This window comes from Dermacentor andersoni, chromosome 1, assembly GCF_023375885.2.
Source record: "Dermacentor andersoni chromosome 1, qqDerAnde1_hic_scaffold, whole genome shotgun sequence".
NCBI classification, from domain to species: domain Eukaryota; kingdom Metazoa; phylum Arthropoda; class Arachnida; order Ixodida; family Ixodidae; genus Dermacentor; species Dermacentor andersoni.
This window is the reverse complement of record NC_092814.1, coordinates 70596841-70619896: the sequence shown is the minus strand read 5'-3', so window position 1 is coordinate 70619896 and position 23056 is coordinate 70596841. Positions and strand designations below refer to the sequence as shown.

Sequence of the window (23056 nt, the reverse complement as noted above, 5' to 3'; positions counted from 1 at the left end):
GGTATTAATTCCCGAACTTTGCGGAGAAATGCATTCGCGTTCCAGTTACTTCCTTAACAAAACGTTGTTTTATGCACTGACGCACAAAACCAACTGGATCGCCAATGTATTTCTCCGCAAAGTTCGGGAATTAATACAGCGAAACTGGTGTCATCCTGAGAATTCATTCCAAGTGGATCCGACTTGCGAACACCACGGCGAAAATTTGGTAATCGCAATATGGACCCTAAAGTAATTAGTCAAGAACTTAGTGAATTTTGTTAATTAGTTGATTATGCATTTCAATCTTTTTTGCAAGTTATGTCCGCCTCTTTGCGTAGGCCAGCTCACGAACTAGAATTGTGCTATCTGCCACATGCAACCCTACGCACCGTTCACATGCACCATCACCCCAGGCAGCCATCTGCTACAGCTGGCGCCGCATGGTATATCTAAGAGATTACACTGTCGCACGAGTTTCGCAAGCTGCTTTCCAAGCTGGGCTCATCACATTCGTTGCTCATGCCAATACCTCTCCGGAAAAATGATGCAGGTGTAACGAAGCAGGCGACCCGCGCCGTGCTTACGCCAAAGCTTGTCTTGCTCGCTTACGTTACAGTGCTCCTCAGAAGCTATTTCCATTGCCAATAAACCTGCTTACATTTGGTGAAGGTGCGGGGTAGTGAACGGAGAGTTGGTGGCGGCGCGCACAACATAGAGACGAAGGCAGTGTTGCGCGAGAAATTCCTCCAGCCCCCATCTGGTTTCTCACCGGGGACGGGAAGAGGTTTATTCTTGAGCGCAGGATGCACTTCGTATTCTTCGCCCTCTCAACCTGCAAGGCGGCCATCGTTGCAGCCTCGAACACCTCGCGAACATCGTCCTTTGCCTTGGAGGAACACTCCAGGTGCCGCCATGTAGGCATTGGTCGCCTCCGCTACGGTGCATTCTTCCCCAGGCGGCATGGGCTTCGGCTTCGTCTTGGCCGGCTCCGGTAGCGCGCGGGGGTGGTTGCGTAGGCCCTTTTTGTTCCACGCAAGGATGACTGGCACGCAGGGGCAGAAGTGGCGCATGTCGGGCCTCCCCGACTCCCGGTTGTTCTTCAGGGAGTCGGGCGAATCGATACTGAAGCACATCACGATTGCGTCCGTGTCCTGGTACGACAACGGCCGCAAACGGTCGAAGTCTTCCGGCCCCGCCATGTCCCACCGTGCCAGCTCCACCTAGCTGCCGTCGACTTCGGTGGCGGCAATGTAGTAGGCGGCGACTGCGGTCTCTGGAAACGGATCCTTGCTGAAGACGATCAGAAGACACGTCTTCCAACCCACGCGGTCTCCGTCGATCACCAGCAGTTTCCTGGTCACCGCTCTCTGTGGCACTTCTTCCGTGGGAGCCGAGCTTCCTTGAACGGTTTTCTTCTTCTTCTGCTTCTTCTTGCAACCTTCTTGCAAAGAGAACTCGCAAGCTTACGGTTCACACTACATCAAAAAATTGAGTTTATACCATCCCAAAGGAACGCTTCATCAATATATCAAAAACGGCGTTGTGCGGGCTCCGGATTCATTTTTACCAACTGAGACTCTTTAGCAAGACAGAAAACTGGGGGAGTTGGAGCGGATTCACAGCTGTTTTTGGTAGTATGACAACACAAGGACAAGGAAGTTTTGGACTGACAGGACACACGCTATTAATATAGGCAAACCAACCAATCAACAGCGTGAGCTGTTCTGACAACTGATTTTTCTTATTGATAACGAAGCGCAAATACAACAGCCCCCCCCCCCCCCTAACTGGCAAAAACAATAGTATTACTAAAAGCAAGTGACAATCATCAAAGCGAAAATTCGTGCCTCGCACTCCCCCCCCCCCCCCCCTTCCCCGGCAAAAAAGAAAGAAAGAAAGAAAAGAAAAAAAAGAGAAAGAGAAAATGTGACACGCGCACACATCAGGCCAAAGTTGGTATATCATACTGAATTAATCCACATAGCAACTTTTAAGGTATTGCATTCCTTGTTTCGAAATAGCTATTGATGGCCACCAGGTGCATCTGCATCTAATTTGTTCATGTGATTATATTAATGCGATTGTTAATGTTAGCCACAAGTCTGGCGAAAGATAGAGAGTGCACCCGCGTGCACGACAATGCGTGGTCGAATAAGAACGCAGCATTAAGGATGTGAGGAAACCATGATGTCCCCTGCATACGCTTGTTCACGTGCGCACTGCGGCAGCAGTACCCACGTGATCCCACATGGCACGTCACGCCGGCTGCAGCGCCAGTCTTTCCAGTGGCGGCACTCGCCCTTGGAAAGGGCGAGTGCCTTGGAGGCACTGCCTTCAAGCACTGCCTCCAAGATCGGACAGCGTTCGCTGCGCGCGTCACCCTATTTCGGATGCCATGCTGACCCCCGCGCCTACTTCGCAATAGGAATGTTCAGCTATATTTCACTGCGCAGCACATGGACGCTCGTGCTGCAGGCAGTCGGCGCGCGCAGAACCGAGTACACCGGCCCGTACGCACCCCTGTACAAATCTGCATACGGAGGCCGATACAGAGCACCAACCATCCCGGACCTTGCTTTTCAAAAAGATGGATCATTCTCCGTGAACATAACCAAGTACATGTTGCTCACGGTCGAGCTGAGCAACCACCAGTATTTTGTTGTTGTTGATGACAGTCAATTATATGACTACAGTTAATTATCTAACTAATGGATTGCAGTTCCGACTGTTACGGTGCCAAGTAAGAAGTTGTAGAAAATTGCAAGGAACATAGACTTAACTCATTAACTGCACTACATCGGAGACTATTCTGTCTAAAGATATTAGTGGGACCATGGCGAACACATGCATTGCACAAGTGCTGTTTCAATGCTTTGACAAAAAAATTTTCAGGGCAGTGGCACAACTGTGTGGATTTACATACACGACACAGTTCCTTTCTAAAGAAACGAAATTCGCCATACGACTTTGTATGCTATGTGCTATGCCATTGAGACCTTCTTATGTCGTGTTGATTATACTGTTATGCAGAATCACGCACGTTTTGTGCATATGCAGTATATATGTATGTTATCCATATACAGCATGGTATATACGGGGTGTTCCAGCAGACACTTTCAAAAATTTCTTAAGGTTGCCTGTGGCAGATTGCACCACTCTGGTACATAAGCTGGTTCGGCAACTTGAAGCGGCGGACTTAACTTGCAAAAAAAAAAGATGAATGAAATGCATAAAATAACCAAAAATTTACCACTAAGGTTTTTAACTAATTACCTTATGGCCCATAGTGCAATTTTCAAATTGTAGCCGCGGAGTTCGCAAGGCGGATCCACTTGAAACTGGTGTCCATCCGGAGAATTCTTTCTGAGATATTAATTCTCGAACTTTGCGGAGAAATGCATTCGCGTTCAGGTTCCTTCCTTAACAAAACGTTGTTTTATGCATTAACGGACAAAAGCAACTGGAACGCCAATGCGTTTCTCCGCAAGGTTCGGGAATTAATATATCAAAACTGGTGACATTCCGAGAAATCGTTCGAAGTGGATCCGCCTTGCGAACTCCACGGCTGAAATTTGTTAATTGCATTATGGAACATAAAGTAATTAGTTAGAAAGTTAGCGAATTTTGGTTAATCAGTTGATTATGCATTTCACCTTCTTGTGCAAGTTATGCCCGCCTCTTTGAGTAGACCAACTCACGAACTATAGAATTGTGCTATCTGCCACAGGCAACCTACAAAATGTTTTTGAAAACGTTCACTGAAACACTCTGTATGTGTTGTGTGTATGTAATACATGTGCAATATGTTTTGTGCACACGTATGTTACACGTACAAGGATATCAGAGGGTATAGCACCATATGTGTAAAACAATAACTCTTTCATGAGACAATGGAGTAGCCGGCGCTGCATTCGTGCACCAACATTCCATTCTATCATGTCAACAATAAAAAAAAAAGAAACTAAGAAAGTTGGATATTTTTAGCAAGTTGCTAATTGTGTGCTTATTTCTTTCGTGCTAAAAAATGAAAGCCCGCGATATATTAAAAATAACACGAGACTACATGCCCATTCGCAGGCTATATTCGCAGTCTGTGACCTTTATAGTCTCTCAATAAATATGTCAAGTCCGCATCTAGGTGTAAAGGAGATGAACGGATAGGCAGTGCACCGACGCTTCCCCACTGTCCTATCGGAATTTTCCGCCTACTAATCATTTCGCAGTTGGTCGTCATTCGTCAAATGATAAAACAACTAACTAGGGCTATTCTATTGAGATGAAAATGCGTTACGTGTATTCGAACTTTATCGCACTTTTTTGAAATGTTTACCTTAGCTCCATATTATCCTATGTGTATCCATAACGGTTCGTTTGAGCGCATTTATCATTCGAGCACGCGCTCACGGCTATTAGCAATGATGCATCCGTAGCATCTAAGAGGCATACCAAATTGCGCTTTTGTGGCATAGGTATAAAAAATCAACTTTCTGTATTTCGTGTCAGGTAGTGCGACAGAGCACAAAATACTGCCGTTCACATGCATCATCACGTCAGCCAGCCATCTGCTATAGCTGGCGCCGGATGGCATATCTAAGAGATTACACTATCACACGAGTTTCGCAAGCTCCTTTCCAAGCTGGGCTCATCACACTCGTCGCTCATGCCAATACCTCTCCGGAAAAATGATGGTGTAATGAAGCAGATGACCCGGGCCGTGCTTACGTCAAAGCTTGTCTTGTTCGCTTACGTTACAGCGCTCGTCAGAAGCTATTTCCATTGCGAATAAACCTTCTTAAATTTGGTGAAGGTGCGAAGTAGTGAACGGAGAGTTGGAGGCGGCGCGCACAACATAGAGACGAAGACAGTGTTGCGCGAGAAATTCCTCCAGCCCCCATCTGGTTTCTCACCGGGGACGGGAAGAGGTTTATTCTAGAGCGCAGAATGCACTTCGTATTCTTCGCCCTCTCAACCTGCAAGGCGGCCATCGTTGCAGCCTCGAACACCTCGCGAACATCGTCCTTTGCCTTGGAGGAACACTCCAGGTGCCGCCATGTAGGCATTGGTCGCCTCCGCTACGGTGCATTCTTCCCCAGGCGGCATGGGCTTCGGCTTCGTCTTGGCCGGCTCCGGTAGCGCGCGGGGGTGCTTGCGTAGGCCCTTTTTGTTCCACGCAAGGATGACTGGCACGCAGGGGCAGAAGTGGCGCATGTCGGGCCTCCCCGACTCCCGGTTGTTCTTCAGGGAGTCGGGCGAATCGATACTGAAGCACATCACGAATGCGTCCGTGTCCTGGTACGACAACGGCCGCAAACGGTCGAAGTCTTCCGGCCCCGCCATGTCCCACCGTGCCAGCTCCACCTAGCTGCCGTCGACTTCGGTGGCGGCAATGTAGCAGGCGGCGACTGCGGTCTCTGGAAACGGATCCTTGCTGAAGACGATCAGAAGACACGTCTTCCAACCCACGCGGTCTCCGTCGATCACCAGCAGTTTCCTGGTCGCCGCCCTCTGTGGCACTTCTTCCGCGGGAGCCGAGCTTCCTTGAACGGTTTTCTTCTTCTTCTGCTTCTTCTTGCAACCTTCTTGCAAAGAGAACTCGCAAGCTTACGGTTCACATTGCGTCAAAAAATTGAGTTTATACCGTCGCAAAGGAACCCTTCATCAATATATGAAAAACGGCGTTGTGCGTGCTCCGCATTCATTTTTACCAACTGAGACTCTTTAGCAAGACAGAAAATTGGGGAGTTGGAGCAGATTCACAGCTGCTTTTGGTAGTGTGACAACACGAGGACAAGGAAGTTTTGGACTGACAGGACACGCGCTGTTAATATAGGCAAACCAACCAATCAACCGCGTGAGCTGTTCTGACAACAGATTTTTCTTATTCATAATGAAGCGCAAATACAACAGGAACTGGAAACGCAATAGTATTACCAAAAGCAAGTGACAATCATCAAAGAGAAAATTCGTGCCCCCGTACCATCCCCCCCCCCCCCCCCCCCCGCCACGGCAAAAAAAAAAAAGAAAAGAAAGGAAAGAAAGAAAGGGACACGGGCACATATCACGCCGAAGTTGGTATATCATACTGAATTAATCCACATAGCAATTTTTGAGATGTTGCATTTCTTTTGTCGAAACAGTTATTGATGGCCAGCTGGTGCATCTGTCATGTCACTTGTTCATGTGATTATATTAATATGATGGTTAATGTTAGTCGCAAGTCTGCGAAAGATAGGGAGTGCACCCGCGGCCCGACAATGCGTGGCCCAATAAGAACGCAGCATTAAGGATGTGAGGAAACCATGATGTCCCATGCACACGCGTGTTCAAACAACGACGCACCTACATAACATTTCCCACAAGAAAGTGAAATAACATAGTCGACACCGTGCCGGCAGGAAACATATTGAACCCCGTGTATTTTTGATCAAACAGATTATTATTTATTAGGACCAATAGCTCTCAACAAAAGAAACGCGATATCTCAAATAGTTTCAGCACATGTTGATTTAGATTGATAGGGAGACTTTTTTAGAGGTATGCCATCATGCTGTTGTCGCTTTTTTTTTTTGCGCATGTTACCACTTTGATCATTGTCATTCGGTATTGATAATATTGCTTTTGCCAGTTTCTGTTGTACTTAAGCGTTTGGTCATCAATTAAGAAATATGTTGTGAGAACGGAGCGTGTCCTGTCAATGCCCAACTTCTTTGTCCTCGTGTAGATGCGCTTTCAAGAGCAGTTGTGAATCATCCCGCACCTCCCCCCACCCCTTCCATAGTCCCCCATCTTTCTGTCCTTGTAAGGAATCTCAGTTATTAAAAATTAAGCCGCCTTGCACATAAGCGCTTTGCATAGCTGAAGGGTTACTTTAGGACGTTAAATCCAATTGATCAGTGTGAACCATAGGTTTGCGAATTCGCTTCGCAAGAAGGTTGAAAAAGGTTTGTAAGAAGAAGAAGAAGAAGAAGAGGAAGAAGAAGCAAACCGCCCAGCGATGCAGCGCATCTCGGCTTCGGAAGAAATCCCACAGATGGCGGCGATCGGAAAAAAGCTAGCCATCGGAGACGGGGAGTCTTCTGATCGTCTTCAGCACAGGTCCGTTTCCAAAGGCCTGTGTGCCCATCACCTTCGAGGACTACGTCGCCGCCATAGAGGTCGGCGGAAATCAAGCCCAGCTGGTATTGTGGAGCACAGCTGGTCAGGAGGACTACGACCGGCTGCGGCCGGTGTCGTACCCAGACACAGACGTAATCTCGAGGTGCTTGAGTATCGACTCGCCCGACTCCCTGGAGAACAACCCGGTGTCGGGGAGGCCGGAGGTGCGCCACTTCTCCCCCAGCGTGCCTGCCATTCTTGCAGGGGCCGAAGGACCCGTACGGGCTGTCGGAGCTCGCCAAGCGAAGCAAAGGTGCCAAGAGGACTACGATCGCTTGCAGCCGGTGTCGTACCCAGACACAGACGTAATCTCAAAGTGCTTCAGTATCGACTCCCTGGAAAACAACCCGGTGTCGGGGAGTCCGGAGGTGCGCCCCTTCTTCCCCAGCGTGCCTGCCATTCTTGCAGGGGCCGAAGGACCCGTACAGGCTGTCGGAGCTCGCCAAGCGAAGCAGAGGTGCCAAGAGGACTACGACCGGTTGCAGCCGGTGTCGTACCCAGACACAGGCGTAATCTTGAGGTGCTTCAGTATCGACTCGCCCGACTCCCTGGAGAACAACCCGGAGTCGGGGAAGCCGGACGTGCGCCACTTCTGCCCCAACGTGCCCGTCATCCTTGCTGGGAACAAAACCGGCCTACGCAACCACCCGCACAGACTACCGGAGCTGGCCAAGACGAAGCGGAAACCGATAGCGCCTGAGGAAGGGCGCACAATGGAGGAGGAGATCAATGCCTATATGTCTCTGCCTGGAGTGCTCTGCCAAGACGAAGGACGGCATGCGCGAGGTGTTGGAGACTGCTACGGTGGCCGGCCTGTAGAACAAGAGACCGTGCAATACGAAATGCACTCTACTCTCTAGAATAAACCTATTCCTGTCTCCGGTGAGAAACCAGAGTGGGGCTGGAGAAATTTATCTCGCTGCAGTGTCTTCATCACTTTTTTGTGCACCCCGTCGCCACCATTCACCACCTCGCACCTTCACTAAGTGTAAGAAGGTTTATTCGCAATAACGATGGCTGCTGAAGAGCACTGTGTATAATGTCAGCGGACAACACGAGCTCACCCGCCGCGGTAGCTTAGTAAGATGTTGCGCTTCTTAGTTCGATGTCGCGGGTTCGCGGCAGGGGGGGGGGGGGCGCATTTCGATGGGGATGAAATGCAAAAACGCTCGCGTAGTTTGATCTAGGTGCGCGTTAAAGAACCTGAAGTGATCAAAATTAATCCGGATCACCTACAACGGTGTGCCTCATAATCAGATTGTAATTTTGGCACATTCACCCTCAGAACGAAATTTTTGAAACAACACGATCTCTTACATAAGCACGGCACGGGTCGTCGGCTTCATTACACCTTTTGATGCGACAGCGTCAAATGGTCCATCGAGCGAAAAAGTCGCGTCTGTAATCTGTAGCAGCGAAAAGGCACATAAAATTGCATTGCCGTTGGCTGCGACGCCACGTCATGAGCGCGCCTCGATGGAGCAGGACGGGCAAAAGGGTACGCCTGCTGGGGAAGCCAGCGCGCCAGGTGTTCCGTGATGAGAGAGGACATCGCCGCGACGCCACGTCACCCTCGCTCTCGGAAGCCGGCGCACGATCCGTATCTATCTCTCTCACTCCCGCTGGGCGTAGCTGCTGCGCGCGCCTGCCCGCCTTCGTGGCCGCTGCGGCTTCCTCGGTCTCTGGTGACGCAGGACGTCGGTGGAATGCGGTGTCGGCACAGCAGGCTTCTACTGCTTGTTGGCTCGGGCAGAACGTACCGCTGTGGCACATTACTCGCCGCACAGAACTCGGACGACTGCTCAGCGGCGTTCAATTGGACATTCATGCTTTCGCATTCCCAATTCATAAGAAGTGCTTAGGTGCCCTCGGAGTTTTTAAGGAGAGGTATTAACACGAGCAACAAATGTGATGACCCCATCTTGCGAAACTAGCGAAACTATAGCACGAGTTTCGGTTTAAAAAAAAAAAAATACAGGAAATGTGGTGCGCAGGTTCGCGCTGCAAAGATAATTTTATGCTGTTTCTCACGGGCTACAGGAAGTCGCTTTCCTCCCTTTACAACAAAAGCGCAATTCGTTATACCCCTTAGACACTGCGAATGCGCCATTGCTAAACCTGCTGGGAGCGCGTGCTTGTTCGGATGACATATACGCTCAAGCGAAAAGTTATCCTTTGTGGATACACAGAGCGTATTATGCGACACAGATCGAGATGTCAAAAAGTACGGCGCAGTTCAGATATATAAAACGTATTTTAACCACACTGAAATAGCGGCAATATAGGTATTTCATCATATGAAAAATGCCGACTCACTCTGGAACGATTGACAACAGATGGAATTTTGCAGTGAAACAGCGGTCGAGTGTCACGACATTACTTAACGGCGTTCACCTCCTATATGTATACAGACTAGAAACCTTTATTAAGAGACCCGAAAGGTCTCCGACTTTAAAGAAAAGCCAGGCAGCATGCTACTCTCCTGTAAAGTGAAGGCGAAAGCCTGCTGCACGCTTAGTAATGCGCCGTCTCGCATCGTCGCGTTGCTGCTTTCGTAACTGCTTTCGCAGTTACGCACAAGCCATTGGTCGCAATCTAGCGCTCTACCCACGTTTTGTGAGCTTAGCTTTCTTGTACAGCTAGTGCAAAAGTGCGGATACATGTGTTTTCCCCGAGTGCTGTATTAGTGCTTGCTTTTCTATCAGTACCATTCTATAATAATAATAATAATAATAATAATAATAATAATAATAATAATAATAATAATAATAATAATAATATGGCACCTACATATGATATGTTCTTGGTTTTGTTGATGAGTTGAAGGATTCTGCAGAATCCTTCAACTCATCAACAAAACCAAGTACATATCATATCAACAAAAGAAAAAAAAGCGACAGGACACGGCTCTTATTTCAACATGTTGTAAGGCGTAACCAAAAACTGAAGAGTCTATCAAAAAATGAATCTGAGCAGCAAACACAAAAGTGTCACATTCTAGAAGTACAAACTAAAACACACACACGCATGAGACAGTCACGAAAGGAATGAACAAACTCTATCAAACTGATAGTTCTTATAACTTTAGAAAATTTTTCTTAGTTGTGTGAAAGACGCTTGGTGGTAGAGTGTTCAGAAAGGACGGAACGTAGTAATCGCACGTTCTTTTGTCATATTTTAATAAATGTTTTCTCTCTCCTTCTCTCTCTGTGACATTTTGTCGATCACCGAGGAATACAGTAGCATTGTTTAGATCCGAGGGAGCGTGAAGTAATATACGGACTTTTGTGTGGCTGTGCCAAAAAGCTTTAAAAGCCACGTAGAGCAAATGTCTTGCGCACGTCGTTTCTTCCAAGACTAAAGTCGTTTATGATGGTGTTTAGAAGAAAGCGATAAAGTGAATTAACTCTGATGTGCCAGCACAGAACAATGCAAGTGAGCAGGGTTCTTTATGTCTTTAGAATAATGAGGTTAGTCGCCAACCAATCCACTGCCCTGAACCCCCCCCCCCCCCCTCCCCCAAATTTAAAGCAAAGCGATCGCACCTGAACGCTCGGGCTACAAGGACGGTGCCGTCAGCGTACTGAAAAACACTGATTGGCAGCGCGGCTGAATTATAATTAATATTTGCGTTAAATAAAAAGTGGTCTTAATGATCCACGGGGAACTCCAGACTTTATTTCTTAGAAAAGTCGCTTTCAAGCTGTCCTAGCAAAACATATTGACATCTGCCCTTTAATCCTTGAGCATATATAGGTGCAGGAAGGAGCCGCGGAGTACTATAGAAAGGAAAGTTTGTGCAAAAACATGCTTCGCGGAAATCCACAAACAATGCAGAGGCAGCAATATCATGTTCCAGAGAATCATTATAACGTAGCTTTCTCTAACTATTCTTTTTGTTTTTTCTTATTGTGGCTGCTGCACGACATTTTATCGTTTCATACATAAATGGCACGGTATCCATGCATGCGCGCCATGGCAGCGCGTCGGAAACACAATGCGCTCTGATACACGTCCGGAGGGCCGTTAAGGTTTTTGCTTATGTTGCCTTGAGTCTCCTGCGTGGATTAACGTCTGCAGGAACACTACACCACCCGGCAGCCATCGAAAAAAAAAAAAAAAAGAAAAGAACAGCCAATCCCTCGAGGTAAAAGCGGCCCATGCCTTACTTCCGTTGCTAAATGAGGCACTCGTTCTCTTCGCAGCTGCCAACGTCGGCCCGCCTGTGTTTACGCTCAACGTGTCAAATGACTTTCGTTAAGCAAAGCTAACCTATACTCGAAACGTTCGAAGCCCCAAAGGAGGATTAAGAAAGATTAGCCCCGGCGCTTCCAGTGCATGCGAGGTTAATCGCGGTCGTCCCTCTTATCGCCAGGAGTGAAACGAGGCTGGCAGTGTGCACGGCCGCATCAGAACCACGCGCGAGGCCCAGCTCAGTTAAACGCACTCCGAGAACAATGGCCCTGCTGATTGAGGATAATTATCTGCAATGTAAGACAATTTTTTTTTCTCGACATGCGTACAACGCACCCGACGAGAGTGTGGCCTTTTTTTTTAACGATATACCAGCACCACTTCCTTGACTTCAGCGACGCAAACGTTAAAGAAGATCGCTGGGTGAATAACCTTGTATTAAAAGGAACTATTAAAAGAAAGAATAGGAAGGGGGGGAGTGCTTATCACCTTTACGTGGTCATGTGAGCGACTATCATTGGGCCGTGGTCTCAATACTTCGTCGTAAATGCCCGTCTACGCACAGAGAAAAAAGAAAGCAGCAGACGGAAAGTCATGCGGAAGGGTTGCGTATGGCGGCCAGTCTGCATTTTCAAGCCCGGGAACTGCTCCGGAAACAGGTTTCGACTTGATCGCTGCTTCAAACCTGGCAACGGTTTGATCATCGCACTTCCTTGACTGCGCTCGAAAGATGTTCCTGTAACGCGAAAACTTCAATACTATGCTTGCAGTAAAAAAAAAAAAAAAAAAGGAACCCTGTATACGTAAGCTATAGAGACTTTTTTTTTTTTTTTTCCTGTCGACCAAATGCAAACGACGCACTGACGTAGAAGCTTCGCCGCGCACAAAGGCCTCCCAAATTTCGGCACAAAAATAAGCAGAGCGGAGAATTTTGGATAAATAGCGCACGAAGGCAAGAGAACGTCGATCACCGTCCAGAAGCGTTAGTGCGTTATTTGATGCTATAGTGCAGTTATTCGATATGGCACATTTAAACGGCATGAAGTTTCACGGGCAGTCCGGGAAGGAACAGCGGGAAGATAGTTTTACAGCATGATGACAATGGTTTGATGCTATCTGCGCGCTGATTATACGCGTATATAAATGTGTGGTGCAGCGGGCTACGCTTCATTTATGCGATGTTTTATTCCTCTGATAGTTTTTCTAGGCGCTCTTGTTCTCCTATCGTTTTTTCTTGCTGTTTCATAGCGTTGATGTTTATTTCTAATGCGATGTATTCTTCCTCGAGTCACGCCAATTTCTGTGGTGTATCTCGTGGCGTATCAGGACATTTTTCTGGGCCGACCCCAGAGATAGTGGTTTACAATTATGTGCCACCAATGTGTATGTGGCCCTGGTTGCCGTAATGTTTCTCTCTCTCTCTCTCTCTCGCTATATATATATATATATATATATATATATATATATATATATATATATATATATATATATATATATATAATGAAGAAAAAGAGAGTACGACGTACGTTGGATTTGCACAGTATATTTTACTGACGCTTCGGCTCGTGGAGCAGCATTTGTCAAAGACAAAGACTACTTTGACAAAGGCTTGTCCACCAGCCGAAACGTCAGTAACTATACTGTGCAAATCCAACGTATGCCGTACTCTCTATTTCTTCATTTTGCTACCGGGGCCTGCGTGATTTCGTTAGCCACAACTATATATATATATATGTATATATATATATATATATATATATATATATATATATATATATATGTATATATACGTATGTATATATGTATGTATATATGTATGTATATACGTATGTTTGTATGTGTCTGCGTGTGTCCGTGCGTGCGTGCGTGTGCGTGTTTTCAAAAGACGTCGGTCATTTCCATCGTTAGTTAACGAGCACACAATACGGTGCACTGCGCTCGGAGTCACGATAGTTCTCCCGATTCCTGTAATTCACTCAGATGTTGAAGGAGCGAGGTGAATACTGTGGGTGGTGTCCGTGAATACCAAGCTTTTGAGGCTTCGAGACAGAGTGGAAGTGTTTCTGCACAGAAGATAACTAACCGGAGGGGCACCACTTGCTTCGCGCCAAACATTAAGTTTGGTAACAAACATGCAAGCCGCGGGCTAAAATAACAGTGGTTTCGACGCCGCGAGACCCATAACTTTCCGACAAATGTGAGTTGGCGCATCGCCTTACCGACTAAATGTTTCAAGCGCATTAGTCGTGTGCGAGCGCCAGTTCGAGGAGTCTATTTCAATGGGCGCATTGCGCAGATATCCAGGGTGCGTCTGCGGCCAATGAGTGACACTGTTCCTTCGATGCTATACCCGACGGTCCGGCTTACATGTCGAAAAAAAAAAAAAATTTCCGCGATAACGAACAGGCAAGACTTCGACGGGATGCCGGCCGCTAAAATAATCCTCTAGAGACAGTGAGCCACACTGGCACACGCTTCAAGCGAATAGGATGCGAATGAAAATGACGCGTGTTGAACAAGTGCAGAATAAGTATTTGTACACAAGTGATGAAGCGAACCTGTCGAAAGGCGGTCGACAAAAATCATTCTGTGCGAGAAGCTCGAAGACGTTTTGCCAAGTACGACGACAAATATCAACAGCCACATAGAAAAAAAAAATTAGCTTCAAGTGCAGCGGCTGCGGTTCTCAAGAAAACGATTGCACAGTACGCCGCCCCTCGCATATTTTATTCCTTTCTCCAGCTCAAGTCTTCTGGACTAGTCGCTTGTGAGCAGCACAAACTCGAACTTACAAAAACAGTATCATCAAGCTAATCCACTGCTCGCCTGCACTACCTCGTGAAGGGCAAGGACTTGGCTCCAGCTAAGCCGACTCTACAAAAAAAAAAGAAAGGAAGAAAAACATCTTACTATAAGCTACAACATACATTGTGAGCGCTGTGATGCAGTGCTGTGTTACGTTCGAAAGCTATAGTTTGCTGCAAAAGCTTGGCGTTCGTGGATTACGCGTGTGACTGGAGAATTACACAATGCATTCAAATATACGCATGCGATCATCAAGAGCCTAAACTATTATTTTGCATGCTACAAGGTACTCTTATGGAGCTAATAATACATCATCGAACAAGATAAGCAATTTTTGTTTTCTCACAAAAACAAGTTTATTTCTGTTTGCAAAAAAGAGGCTCTCAAATTATATTACAAGCGCCTAGCTCGACACGGATTAACATACCTCTCGTTTTTATAATAGCACCCATACGGGCAAAGAAATAAAGCCAGGGAGTTTATTTGTGCGAGTATCAATATTTATTCGATGGTATTTTACACTGCTACAAACCAAGTCATTTCGATTACGCATTTCATGGCATAGAAATACGCCGGCCCTGCGCGAATTACGTTCGCATACACCACCTGCATACTGTTTCATAAAACAAATTTTGGCTCTCGCGTTTTAGAAGAGCCGAAGAAGTTCTATTTCGGCCGTGCAGAATTTCTGCTCCTATTCGTAGACTCAATTTTAACGTGTTTACCGAACTAAACAGCGTTAAGAGCTCTATATTTTTGACTTTCAAACCAACCGAGAACAAAACAGCTGACGCACAAGGCAAGTACGTTACCTTCGCAAGTGACACGGCTCCGAAGCATTCATAAATCTGCAACTGTATATGATGCGACTGCGAAGACGGTTTCCAGTTTAAATACAGTAATCAATACGCCACAGTTCCACTCGCACCCACTGTCACCCAGTACTTTTCGTATACGCAGTCATTGTGAGCACTCGAGGGGCTGCTGCCCCTGGTCCTTCACGCGTCTTCCCTTTCCTCGAGAATATTACAGCATGTGTCAAGTATACGTGTCATCACGAACGTAGGTGTTCGCACTTAGAAGGCTTACGCGTCACTGTACACGCATAGTCCATACGAGCGCACTTCGCGCTTCTCTAGGCCGCAGCAGCACACGACGCGCGCTGCTAGTGGCAGGCCTTTTAGGGTGCCTCGATCCGCGCTACTCCGTACGGCGGGAGGCGGCGCTGACATCGAGGCACCCTAGGCAGGCCTCTGACCGCAGCGCCACGTTTGTCGTCACGAGACGGAAAAGTGCTGAACTAGGCTTCCCGCTCTGGAGACGGCTACACCTGCCCATCTACCCCACCGAACTTGTGGGATGCGCACGCACTTCATTTACGATTGTTTACCTTTAGGCGCAGCACACAAGCAGCATCAAACTAGAAACAGCAAAGACTGAAAAGCAACACTGTTTTTTTCGATCAAATTAACTTTTAAGCCAATCTGCTGTTGCCCATTTCGCGGATGCTGCAGGAAGTTGCGGGAACAAACTTGCTCGAGATATGGCTTCTTGCGCTGGCACAACAGGGCGACGTAGGTCCGATCCCAATTTCTTTCATGCGTGCATTTATTTTCTTTTTTTTTTTTTTGCAGTCTTCTGTCACCGCATCTCTCAACATCTTTAAAACTTTTTCGCGAACAGAATCTATTTTTCGTAAAACTTCACGTAAAATTCGCAATATCATAGCCGCCCGAATTCGTAAATATTGTGAAAACTTCGGGAGAGTTGGCAGGTGTAAGTAATAACGCTTCGCATAATGTCGAGGTCAACTACAGTTGAGCCCGCCAAATTTTTACTTTTTGTACGTTTGGTATAGCCGCACATTTTACGCCACCCTACTAGGCCACGGGGGGGGGGGGGGGAGGAGGGGGAGAGAGGTGTTGTACTGCTAACCACGCTTCGCAGTGCTGCGTGCGTAGTCGTCTAAATTGAACAAGTAATTTGAAACCAATTATTTCGGCTTACGTATTTTGAAATGTTGAAGCACGGAACAAGACGTTTATGACGATTTCTTTCAACATTTCAATATAAACAACATGTGCCGTAACTTTTCTAATGAGTTAATTAATGTAAATAGTTTGTTAATTGAGTGAATTGGTTTTTCTTACCTGTGATGTCAGCCTAAGCATATAAAGAATCTGTGGTAACGTGCGCTTTTATTTATTTTTTTCTTAAAGTGTTCGAACTAAACGCACGCACGCACGCGCACACACACGCGCACGCACACGCGCGCACGCACACACACACACACGCGCGCACGCACACACACACACACGCGCGCACGCACACACACACACACACACGCGCGCACGCACACACACACACACGCACACACGCACGCACACACACACACGCACACACACACACACACACGCACACACACACACTATAACCTGGAAAGTTATTTGCAGTCCTTAGCATCTAGAACAACAGGTGTCTCTCGCTCGGTCGAAGGTGGTGTTCGAAGTTTGCAAGTAGTAAGCGATAAACTAAGGAGCTGGGTAGTGCGTAGTTCAGCATGCAGGGGCCCTGAGTTTGCAGAGTTAGAGCGAACACCGCATGGGCGAATATTCTGCGTTCAAGTAAACTCTTCACAGCAACTCGTCTCGGCCACGTAAAAACAACGACGTAATTATCCAAATTCGCATAGAAAAAAAACCCCCACCAGGGAGTCCATTCTTTTCTCCACTCTGCGTCACTTCCATCGTTCAAGAGTGCATGCAAGTTACGCTGACGTCCTTATTAATTACGTCCCATTGTGCGAGCGGCACACATGCCTAAAGAACGCACGCGCAGCTGCTTCGTACTCCATTGTCTGCGAACGCTCGTGGGAGTGCAACTCCTATATAACGCACCTATCTCGACGTCTTTGGGGTTTCGGCATCTCTGAAGACATGGTTGCAAATCTACAATGGTGCGAAAAAGAACAAGAATAAAAAAAAGAAAACTAAAAAAAAAACGCTCGGTAACGATCTAGCTCGCTGGCTGAAAAGGTAGAGAGCCGAATGTGACCGACAGATTTCATTCGCAGCTACATGTCGGAGCACATTCCCTCCGCACTTTCTAGACAAGCCATGCAAGTGTCCTGAGCGGAGAGTGAAGTACTGCGTTAGGGGCAATGCCGATAGATGTCACACTTGAGTGCTGATCGCATCCGCGATGTTCCCTTTCCAGTACACTAGCATTACCCTTAGAGCAATGTATACATTGATACAAGCTGCCATCTTGAAGTTATGCGCGCCGGTCCCTACGCCCTCCTAGTTGTTCACGGCGCAAGCGTTAAATAGCGCCACAGCGATGCGAGGAACACAAATGCTCGCACGGCAAGTGCCATCGCAGCATTCGAGTGCATCGTGCGATCATCGCGGACACGCTGAAAAGAACCAGGGCCCGTATTCACAAAAACGTTTTACGCAAGAATTCTCGTAGGGGGGTAAAAATCAGCCAATGTTGACGCTGCACATGTCATTAGCGAAACCGGCTGGCGAATGGCAGAGAGCACTTACAAACGAAATGTGTTGTGAGTTAGGGCCCTGGGGCGCTACCACGTAAAGCTATTAAAATCGCTTTCCATTCTATTTCTACCACTAGCCAACCACGATTAGCCAAATTTTTTCGGACCACCACCCCTTCACCTGTCTGTCAGACGACGTCAGGAGAACCACGAAAACTCCTCATCTGATATGACGTCTGCACACAGATTATGCATGATTAGGCCAAACAAAAGAAGGATTATTTCCGATTCCTCGCCTTTTTCGCTATTAGCTCTCCGCGAATGGTAAAAAAATTTCGGGATTTTGCGAATTTTTTGCGACTTCGCCCGTCTGTCAGGCGACGTCACAAAAGCGCGAAAACTCATGCGTCAAAGTGACGTGTATGCGCTAAATATGCATTAATATGCCGAGTAAAACAGAGGGTTTTTTTTTTTAAGTTGCCGGAAACTGTCCCATCACGAAAGGAATAAAAGATGCCTGTCCGCCCATAGCTCTGGCACTGGGTACTCGGAGCTGCCGGTGACAATGAACGAGGGCGAATCGGAAAGTATTTGCCCCTACATTTTATTAGCCAAAATAAGGTACATACATGTAATTGCAAATATACGCACACTTCTACGTGCCTTACTCTATTTTTCTACATAGTCCCCACACCGGTTCAGACCTTTTTCCCATCACAGCACTGTCGCCAGTCAGCTGCGCACGCGGCCTCCCCGAACGCTCATTGTCATGGAAGTCTTCACGGACTTTTGCGAAATCGCAACACCACCACCTCACACTTCTCAAAGCGAGGCACATTTCCCCATACGTAGGCTGCATTTCCCTGTGCATTTCGATGGGCGTCCGTCCCTTACTCCATAGAAAAGGAATCGCACTTCATTGCTCGTACGCCGTGGAGCTACCGGCAGGTAAGGACGGGTCGGTCCAAGAAAGGTGCGCACCGCTGGGAATGGTTATGTTGACTTCGCATTGACAACCATAATTCGGCTTTAAAAAAAAAAATTAACCAGGAGCAAAGGCTTTCTGATTCGCCCTCGTATTTATCTGCGCATAAGATTAAAAGAAATTGCGTGGCAGTATAACTTGTCAAGCCCTTTCGACCCCGTATACGACATCGCTCTGCCAGCTCTTCTTCGACGAGGATCCGTTTGAGCGGCACTGTTTAACTTACCGGTTGCCCGCCACCGCAATTTTCGACCGGTCAAAGCAAGGATAAGCGGTCCTGTCGCCGACGCCGGCACCGCCCTCCTCCTCCGGTTATCTAATCTGCGCTGTATCTCGGACCTACCGAAACCCTCCGCACTTCTGCGCACTCCTCGCGTAGCCAATCAGATAAGAAAACCCTATCAAGGGGGGCAATGGTGCTATTTGCCTCCTCCTACAAACAAGGATAGCGTTTGGTAGGTCTGTTCAAACAACGCTGCGACTCACCGCCCGATGCTTGCGTCGCTGGTTACGTAAGTTTGACGCCAGGATATCGAAATAAACTCAGAATGGAATAGCTTTACGTTATATGCAGCCCCTGAATAAAAGGAGGAATTAGAAGCAAGACTCGATCGAGCTTAGCTGTTTGCGTGTCGGGCACAAGTTCACCCAAAATAAACATGTTTAAATGTACATTATTTGAACTGTATGTTAAAATATACAGGGTACATTATGAAAGTGCGGTGCGGTGTTTGTGCAGCGGGTCCGGCGGACCAATGGCACATCATGTGGGACTGTGCCAGGTTCCCGACGGCAGCTACCTCCAGGACTTACCCGTCAGAACTTCAAAGTGCACTGCAGTCTGCAGACAAGGACTCACAACTATGGGCCGTCCAGCAGGCCCGGGGTGCGCTCGAAAAGCACAAGCCTCATGACCCACTACAAACGGGCCCAACTGGGCTAGTGCAGAGTAGGGTATAACCCCGGGTCGACGCTTGGCCAGCGTCACGACTCGTTAAATCGTCGTTTGCCGGCACTTTATTAAAGTTATTCCTATCCTATCATATCCTATGAAAGTAATGCGCATTTTCTAAGAAAAATATATTTCTTGACCGGACCTGTACAACTGGTTAAAATTCTTCAAAATACTCTGGCCCTGCATCAATACACTTGCGGAACTGTGTCTGCCACGCCTGGGAGGCACCCTGAAAGTACTCGGCGGGAATGTCTCAGGAACGCTGTAACATGTTCTTGAATGTTTTCCACGGTCTCCCAATGCTTTCATTTTAGCGTTCTCTTCAGTCGGGGAAACAAAAGTCGCACAGAGCCAAGACGGGACTGTAAGGGGGATGGGGGACAACCGCGGTATTGCTCCGGGCCAGATCGAAGCGCAGTTCCTTATGCATTATGACCAGAATCAGCCGCTTACCAGCGACTAAACTAAGGCGGAAAACCAGAGCGCAGGTAGACATACCGAATGCAGCCGCCTGCGCGTGGCAAGCATCCGCGGTGCTCCTTCAAGAAACATTGACACATCGTCGGAAAGAAGGACAAAGCAAGTGGGGAAAGGGGGCTGGATCATTGTCAGCGACAAGGAGCGGCCCAATTTACGACACGCTAGGGTGAGAAACGCGGCACCGAGGCACCCAACGACCCGCGGCGCACACGCCGCCGGCCCGGCGGCTGTCTTGGGCGCGCGAGGACCGAAACGATGACGAGCGCCCCGGGTCCGGCCGGCCGGCCCCTCCTCCCTCGGGGGCCGAAGAGGGGCACGACGGGGGAAACCCAGGGTGCCGTGGGTGGGGGGGCTAAGTGGGGGTCGCCGACGGCGCAGTCAACCGCGCGCGAAAAAAGAAGCGCGCTTGTTTATGCGGCCACGCGCGTCTGGCGGCGCGAAACGGCGCGGCCTGGAAACAGATCAATAGCAAGCGGCGGCCCGCCGCGCAAAGTGGCCCGCCGAGATAGCTGCTGCTGCTGCCGCTCGAGAAGTGCGAGCCAGTGTGCTGCGGGCGCTGCTGGGCTCGCGGGCGAGAGACCCGCCGTTGGGCTGGCCGGGGGGATTGCAGTGGGACTCCGCACACGGGCGGCCCGCCGCCGGGGCGACAAACGCCGCCCTCGCCACCACGGCTGCTGCTATAGCGGCACAAGAGGCGGCTGCACAAAACCCGCGCCAGCCGCCGCCACAGCGAGGGAAAAGAAAAAAGAAAGTCCAGAGGGAGGCAGAAGGGATTTACGTAGGGGAAAAGGAAAGGTCCGATCAATACGCTTCGCGGGCCCTCCTCTTTCGCAGGGACTGCTGCTCAAGAGTGCCGTGTCTTTTCTTTTTTTTCGCGCACACTCTCCTCTCCTTTTTACGAAGAGAAAAACATGCAGTAGAAAAAATAAAAAGGAACAAAGAACAACAGCCTAGAGCGAACACCGTTGCCGCTAGATGGTGTTCCCTGGGGAAGCAGGGACAGGCGGAGTGAGTGCACTGATGGAGTTCGTTATACAGACCGTGTTTCGTTACATAAAGAAATAGAACGAAAGGAAAAAGAAGATCGTGCACACTTGCGTGCGGCATGGTCTGAGTTATGTACCTGCTCCAGGAACCTGGCACGCTGAAAAAGAGGCGAAAAGAAAGCAAGGGAGACGGGGAACCTGTCAGAATGTGAAAAGAAATCAGAGGGACCAAGGAACCGAAAGCTCAAAAGATGTAGGAATATTAATCGAGAATGAGGGAGCCAGTGGGAAACGAATGAGCTTCGCCATGCGTTTGCAGACAGACTGTAAAATATCAAGCTATTTCCTTTTCGAAGCAATATGTTTTAATATGTTGCAGAGCGCTTAATTTCAGGAGGAAAGGCGCAAGACAAATAGTCAAAGCTAAGAAAAGACCGTGAAGCTGGGCAAAATAAAACTAACAAAAAAAGAAACTAAAGCAAGAAATCTTATAGTGATTTGTCAAATATTAATAAAAGCGTTACTATTAAACGTTACGGAAAGTCAAAGCACACTTATACGGCACTTCCTGAAAGCAAAGTTGTCCGCGAACTTTCCCACCAACTAATAAAAGCAAGCACGAAAAACGTGGGCGGATCACTAAATTGCGAACAAGGCTGCCAGATTGCTAGATTGCGAACGTTGCAGCTTTATGCAAAGCCAAGATTCCGCAAGCTATATATACTCGAACTCGTGGACCGCCGTTTTGGGGTAAAAGAAATTTCTAGTCTGTATTTATATAGAAGATGAACCTGGATAAGTAGTGCTGTGACGCACAATCGCAGTATCGTCGTAAATTTCCATCTATTGCCAATCATTTTGGAGTGCGTCGCCGTTTATCAAATGCTAAAATACCTATATTTGTGTAATTAGATTGTGGTGAAAATACATTTACTATATGTGATCTGTACCGTATATATACATATACCTTTTGAAATCTCGATCTGTCTTGCATAATACACTCTGTGCATGCATAATGGTTCGCTTGAGCGTGCCTGTCATACGAACACGCGCTGATGGCAAGTAGTACTGGTGCATCTGCAGTGTCCAACAAGCATATGGATTCGCACTTCTTAAGGAGACACGGGCTTCTGCTTCTGCACAGCGAGCTCCGGCAGGCTGCGCGCGACAGGGACATAGCGGACGCCCTTCTTGTTCCCCGCAACAATAATAGGCACGCTGAGCCAGCAGTGATGAATCTCCGGCATCCCGGACTCTGGGTTGTTCTCCAGGGAGTCGGGCGAGTCTATGCTGAAGCACTTCAAGATTACGTCCGTGTCCGGGTAGGATCGCGACCAGTCGTAGTGCTCCTGACTCTCCTTCTGCTTCATCTTGGCGAGCTCGGGCAGCGTGCGCGGGGCGTTGCGAAGGCCCTTCCTGTTCCCCGCAAGGATGACGGGCACGCCCGGACAGAAGTAGTGCACCTCCGGTCTCCCGGACTCTGGGTTGTTCTCCAGGGAGTCGGGCGAGTCGATGCTGAAGCACTTCAAGATTACGTCTGTGTCCGGGTAGGACCCCAACCGGTCGTAGTCCTGCTGACTCGCCTTCTGCTTCATCTTGGCGAGCTCTGGCAGCGTGTGCGGGATGTTGCGAAGGCCCTTCCTGTTCCCCGCAAGGATGACGGGCACGCCCGGGCAGAAGTAGTGCACCTCCGGTCTCCCGGACTCTGGGTTGTTCTCCAGGGAGTCGGGCGAGTCGATGCTGAAGCACTTCAAGATTACGTCTGTGTCCGGGTAGGACCCCAACCGGTCGTAGTCCTGCTGACTCGCCTTCTGCTTCATCTTGGCGAGCTTTGGCAGCGTGTGCGGGATGTTGCGAAGGCCCTTCCTGTTCCCCGCAAGGATGACGGGCACGCCCGGGCAGAAGTAGTGCACCTCCGGTCTCCCGGACTCTGGGTTGTTCTCCAGGGAGTCGGGCGAGTCGATGCTGAAGCACTTCAAGATTACGTCTGTGTCCGGGTAGGACCCCAACCGGTCGTA

At 48.3% G+C, this 23056-nt stretch overlaps 1 protein-coding gene and 2 pseudogenes across 4 annotated transcripts in view; 1 reads left to right on the top strand and 2 right to left on the bottom strand.

Moving 5' to 3' along the window:
• LOC126543093 (LIM domain-binding protein 2-like) overlaps positions 1-23056 on the bottom strand; it is a 331870-nt gene that overhangs the window by 240133 nt on the left and 68681 nt on the right. The gene's annotated exons all lie outside the window — the stretch shown is intronic.
• LOC126543224 (uncharacterized) lies at positions 605-6768 on the bottom strand (annotated as a pseudogene).
• On the top strand, positions 7013-8088 carry LOC126543098 (ras-like GTP-binding protein rhoA; annotated as a pseudogene).